Below are 6,857 nucleotides of genomic sequence, written 5' to 3'. Positions count from 1 at the left end.
CCAACTTTGCTGCCTGAGTTATTCAAGCTTTGTGTGCACTCATTCCCATCTGTAAATACCACCTCTCCACAGCTGCCCTCTGAGCACTAAGTTCATATCTGAAAAATACTTAGAACAGTAGCTGATACATTGGAAGATCTGTGCAATACTTTATATGGGTGTGTTGAATACAGAGCCATGGAAGTGCTAACTTACGTGTATGGACGTGCATGCATGTATGTACATGCATGTTGAGGTCGAAGGACGATTGCGGGTATTGTTCCTCAGGAGCCATCCATCTTGTTTTTTACGATAGGGTTCCTCACCGACCTGGAGCTCATAGAGGTAGCTCTGCTAACTGGCCACAGGGCCCTGGGTATCTTCCTCTCTCTTACAACCTGGGGCTGAGATTATAAACATGGACCAATGCACCTTGATTTTTACATGATTCTGAGGACTGAATTTTCCTCACGCATGCACAGCAAGTATATATTTCTATAGGGAAGACGTTGTGACATGAACAGAAACAACAAAAACTGTATAAGCATATTGTTCCATCTTCTGTTACTATAACCAAATACCTTAGGCTGACAACTTACAAAGAAAACGGTCTTTATTTAACTTTCACAAATGTGAAAGCTAAAACATATGGCGTTGACTCTTACAAAGATACTTTGGGTTTATTATATCACAACTGATGGCCTCATGAAAGAGAACTGTGTTGGAGGGGAGATGGTAATATGCATGTGTGTGTATCATCTTATTTGTCCTTTCTCTTAAAGGGGCCTCCATCCTGAAGACCCTGTCCAATCTGAACCGACTGCCAAGGGTCTCACCTCTGACCGCCATAACCAGTTTTATCTTTCCACACTGTTAATACCCCATTATGAGGATTAAATGTCGCTGTGAATTTCTGAGGAGCCAAACCATATTCAAGCCATGGCAATCAACCATTAAGGCCTGCACCCTTGAAGAGTATGGTGGAAATGTGGGCACAATGCAGAGCACAGTAAGTCCTGACATGTGCTTTTAGTATGTTTATGAAATGCAAAGAGTCCATTGACTCTAGATAAAAAATCCTTGCATTAAATTGAAATTTTATGTACAGTTAAAATATGCTAATACAAGGAATTTTAATGAAAAACAACATCACCAACTAAGATATGGTATCAAGTATGTAGGATATTTATTAAAAACTAGGTTGGATTGCAAAAAATGAGTACTCCAAGGTTCTAAATTCATCTTGAATTCAGTGATAGAAATTTCAAAGAAGTAAGTACAAATGAAGTCACTGGGGAGTGTTAACCTGACCTTTGTCCTTAGCAGAAGAGCACTTAAGACATAGATGGCATCAGAGAAAAGACCATGTGAGAAAGCACAGGAAGATGTCTTAGGGTTTCTCTTCCTGTGAGAGACACCATAACCACAGCAACTCTTATAAAGGAAACCGTTTCATTGGGGCTATCTTACTTATAGTTCAGAGGTTTAGTCCACTATCATCATGGCAGGAAGCCAGGCAGCACACTAGCCAACATGGTACTAGAGCAGAGAGTCCTTACATCTTGATCCAAGGCACTAGGAAGTGAACTGAGACACTGGGCATGGCATGAGCATATATGAGACCTCAAAGCCCGCCTCCACAGTGACACACTCCCTCCAGTGAGGGCACACCTACTCCAACAAAGCCATACCTCCTAATAGTGCCACTCCCTCTCAGGACCATTTTCTGTCAAACTGCCACAGGGAGAAGACTACCTGCAATCCGAGGAGAAGTCTCAGAGCCATCTCACTGACCCAGTGAGCTTGGACTCCCAGCCCTCAGAACCTTGAGGAGACAAATGCCTGTAGTGCAAATCTCTCTTTCAGCAGCTCTAGGAAATTAGGGCATAGAGTAGCAGAGACAGTGGGAGTGGTCACTGCGTTTTTGGAAGATCTTTGTTTCATGCTTGATGTCAAGCTATCAGAAAGCCAGGACGAAGCAGTAAATTCTACCAATTGCTATCATAAAGTCTGCTTAAAAACTTTCTTTGAAAGCACTACATACTTTGAAGTACCAAAAATATTATAGCTGTGATACTTACGAGTCTCCCAGTGAGCTAGTAATAAATACAGACCTCTTTGTAGCCAGACGTTATACAACTGTGTAAGAGGGAAATTTTTCATAGGCAAGAACTCACAAGCATGAGTAACATAGATGTAGGTTCATATGTTTGGAGATACTGCAGCGGGCCTTTGTCAAAATACTAGTCAAGTTTGGCCAGAAGCTGAAGTTGTGTGTTCCCTGTACAATGTTTGTGCCAATGCCATGCATAAGGTAGGGGGTAGGATATACAAAATATGAATGTTGACAGCATGTTGATTCAGGAAATCATAGCTCAGCTCTCCGAGCACACCTTGTTCTCCTGTGTGAGAACACATCTTGAAATTAAGCCTTTCATGTTGCAAAGCTAACAGAAAAAAAAAAAAAAGAAAGAAAGAGTAAGAAGAAGAGGAGAGGAATGAAGAGAGAGCATCCCCTGATACACCATTATAAGCAAGAGATCCACGTGAACACCAGAGAAGGCTCAGGACAGGCTGTCTGAATGAGTGCTAAATTTCAATAGATCCACACAAAGGGTGTGTTAGAAATTGAGCAGGGACTTTTCCCCTGATTCATGGAGCGTATTTCATTTTAAGTATTTAGTGGACGTTGATGAATGAGCTTGCAATGTTCACCTTAAATTCTCCTCCATAAAAAACCAATCAGAAACTAGCTTGCTTTTACTTTTTAATATTATTCTTAGAAAGAATACAACATCCAGGGAAGAAACGAAATCGATGATTTATTCTCAAGAGTCTGGGAGTTTCCCATTTGTCCTGCCTAGGTCATTACCTCAGCTTGGCGCATCTAAACCTGACTTATCTGACAGCTAGCAAAAAAAAAAAGTGAAGGTAATGATGCTTTTTCTCTGACCAGACTAGAAAAAGTGAAGAAATAAAGCAAGCCACTGCAGTAAAGACAAATGATGCAAAAAAAAAAAAAAAAAATCATATCTTCCAAGATACCTAAATACGGCACATTGCATCATGGAACTGCTGTCCCTGTTCTTTTTCGAGCTTTGACACAAACTTTTGTTTACACGTATCATTTCATTATCTTTTAAATGATTAAATAAAAGCTGAGAAGCCATTAGTAATTGACGGCAGCTAGGAAAGGGAGTTAGTCTTTGGGGTTGTCGCCAGGTTGCCCAGCCTCCAGTAGATGGCGCCACACTCAAGTGCATACAGGAGGCACTAATTGGATACAGTGAGGGGTGTGTGTGTGTGTGTGTGTGTGTGTTAAAATGAGAGAGAGAGAGAGAGAGAGAGAGAGAGAGAGAGAGAGAGAGAGAGAGAGAGAGAGAGAGAGAGAGAGAGAGAGAGAGAGAGAGAGAGAGAAAGAGAGAGAGAGCAAGTTAGGATAAAGACGAGTTGAGTTTCCCTAAAGGAGTTAGATGGACTGGGGATATCACACATTGTGTGTGAAACTCTCAAAAAATAAATTAAAAAAAGAATGCTTCCATGCCAAGTCCATTTCTTCCAATTAGAAGCCTTCTCCCACTGCTAATCCTCCCCTTCTCAGTCTCCATTCCCACTGACTATAAAGGTCATATCCTCTCTCTTGGTTAGGAACTTCCACAAGCATGTTGCCAAGAAGGCAACTCTCTCACTTGAACCCAACCCATTTTTCTCTAGGACTACCGTGACTCCCCCAGGTGTTTAATCCAGGATGAGGCGACTCTGATTCCCAGAGAGCTAACGGAACAGTGAAAACGGAGGCTGGTACCACGCTGCCCGGGTTCAAACCCTTGCCGCTCTGCCTTCCAGCTGTGTGGTTCCAGTGCACTAGGACTCAGTGTTCTCATCTGCAAAAGCCAGAAGAGCAGGGACTCTTTCTGGGCCGCTGTGAGTGTGAGCTGAGGCTATACAGATGTTTGGCGCTATTAGAGGACCATGAGCTAGGTACCATGACCGGAAGGTCCTGAGCTCGGCCCCGGCTGGTGTGCCTTGGCCATGGAAATAGACACATACTGGCGCAGGAACAGGAAAGAGAGCAATGTCCAGCCTGGATGGATCTGGCCTGTGTCACTTCCCAGACAGGAAGGCCCTGTCGCTGCAGAGGTCACTGCCTTTTTTTCAGTGCATATTTTAATGAAGTCACAGTGGTGGCCCTATACTATTTATGTCCCTTTCTCTCACGTGTGACTTCATACAAAGTTCTCAAATTAGCTATCTCTGTTGAAAAAAAAAATCCCTGTGTTAAATTCAGTTATATTTTATTTTCTAGACCAGCTTGACAATTTCCCATTATTTAGGATCACCATGGAGAAAACAATCACATTTCAGCATTGTTTTTTTTCCTTCCATATTAACCACAAACCATATCCCAAACCATCCAAGAAGACAAAGAAGCTGGTTGGTCATCACGAAAGAATAAGAAATTACAATGGAAATGTATGTAGTAAGGACTATTCTCTCAGGACTTGTAAGTTCCACATTTGACAACCAGAAGCCAGATCTATCCGGAGAGTGGACACAGAATGAGAAAGGCCAAGCACCCTTTCTCAACTCACTCAGAAAGTGCCAGAGCAGCTGCATGTGGCCTGTCTGTCTGTGGTATAGCAGATGACTTAGCACACAGCCTACCTACCCCTATTTACTTAATTTTCAATCACCAAGAAATTCTAAACACAACTGATGAAGCCCCAAGATAAGAAAAAGGTCACTTTGGGGTGGGTGGGTGGAGGAGGAGAGTACTAAAATTGACTACTGGAAAATGGGGAGGGCATTTTGGGGTCAGGTAAAGACCTGGCACAAGGAAATATCCCAAGAAACTACTAGGAAGACCCCAGCTTGGACTCCTTGCAATATCAAATATGTAACCTGAACTGGCCATCCCCTGTGACCAGATTGGTGCCTAGCCCAACTGTCATCAGAGAGACTTCATCCAGAAACTGATGGAAACGGATGCAGACCCACAGCCAAACATTAGGCAGAGTTCGGGCAATCCTGCAAAAGAGGGGGAGAAAGGAGTGTGGGAGCCAGAGGGGTCAAGGACACCACAAGAAAACTCAGAGTCAACTAACCTGGGCTCAAAGGGGCTCACAGAGACTGAACTGACAACTAGGGGGCCTGCGTGGGACTGACCTAGGCCCCCTGCATGGATGTTACAGATGTGTAGCTTGGTCCTCTTGTGGGACTCCTTATAGTGGGAACAGGGGCTGTCTCTGATTCTTTTACAGGCTTTTGGGACCTTACTCCTCATACTGGGTCGCCTTACCCGGCCTTCGTACATGGAAGGCACTTAGTCTTGTTGCAAGATGATGTGCCATGTTTTGTTGATACTCATGGGAGCCTGTCCCTTCTTAAACAAAAATGGAGGAGGAGTGGACTTGCAGGGGGTGAGGGGCGCACGGGACAGAGGAGGGATGGGGGAGAGACTGGGAGGAGAGGAGGGAGGGGAAACTGAGGAGGGATGTAAAATAAATAGATAGATAGATAGATAGATAGATAGATAGATAGATAGATAGATAGATAGATAGATAAATTTAAAAAAGAAAAAAGTCACTTGAAAATGCTCAATAAGGAAATGTGAAATCAAATACCAGGATCACATTATATCTCCACTGAGACATTTTATTACCCTCCTCTCTAGTCCCACAGTGATTCTGACTAGTAAGGAATTAGGCTAGGGACAATGATGCTTATATGTCTCTGACACAACTTTTATAGTTTTTATGATTATAGGAAAGTGTGTATAAATAAAAGCCATGGTTTTAACCATTTAGGTACATATACACTTCATCAGACATTGGTGCATTCACAATGTTGTACAACTGTGTTGGTAACAAATGCCAGAGATAAATGAATCTATAGAAGGGTTTATTTTAGGCAGTGGTTCCAGAGGTCTCAGTCCACAGCCCTATGGCTCCATTGCTTTTGTACCTATGGCAAGACAGCATAGCAAGACAGGGAATGCCTGCTGAAACAAAGCTGGCATTTTATGGTGGCTGAGAAACAGAGACGAGGATAGCTCCCACTGTGCCCTCTAAGAACACCCCCCCCCCTCCCCATGACATACAGCCCTCTACTAGGCCCCACAAACTGAAGCTTCCACCAGTTCTCAGTAACGCCCCTCAGGGGACTAAACCTCTAACACTGAGCCTGAGGAAGATACTCAATATCCCAACTGCAGCAGCAGCCATCACCATCCTCTACCCCAGAACCCTTTATCTTCCCAAGCTAATACTTCGTATTATTAACACTAATTCCCTATTACCCCTTTCCCTCTGTCCCTAACAATCACCATCCACCCTTCTTTATCATTTGAGTCAAAACAGTCATGTGATATTTGTACTTTTATGACTTGCTTATTTTTATCCAACACAACTTTTAAAGTATCACTTAAAAGACTTTTTGATAATGCCTGCTCGCCTGCCACTCACTTGAAAATTCAAATACCCGCTTTACCATACATTTCTGCCTCCTCTGGGCTGAAAACTTGGGGTGATTCGGGGATGGTGATATATAAAAGTAGTCTTAGCACTGTGGAGATGAAGCAGAGGGAAGGATTGACTGTGATTTCAAGGGCAGCCTGAATTACATAACATGACCCTGACTCATAAAAAGAACCCTGGAGAACAAAGATTTGTTGGTTCATATGGGAATGAGATAGCAAGTGATTGGATAGGAGTAAGGTTACACAGAATATTGTTATAATCATCAGCTTGACACAGCCCAAAGCTATTGGGGGAGGAGGTGTCTCAGTTGGGAGACTGCCCAGATTTAATTGACCTGTGGCCATGTCTTAAGGAATTGCCTTCATTTATGACAGGTATCATAGGTCCCATCCCACTATG

Source organism: Peromyscus californicus, unplaced genomic scaffold (genome assembly GCF_007827085.1).
Source record: "Peromyscus californicus insignis strain IS unplaced genomic scaffold, ASM782708v3 Scaffold_17__1_contigs__length_78620276, whole genome shotgun sequence".
NCBI lineage: Eukaryota > Metazoa > Chordata > Mammalia > Rodentia > Cricetidae > Peromyscus > Peromyscus californicus.
The sequence above is the reverse complement of the archived record's forward strand: the minus strand, read 5'-3'. Positions refer to the sequence as shown.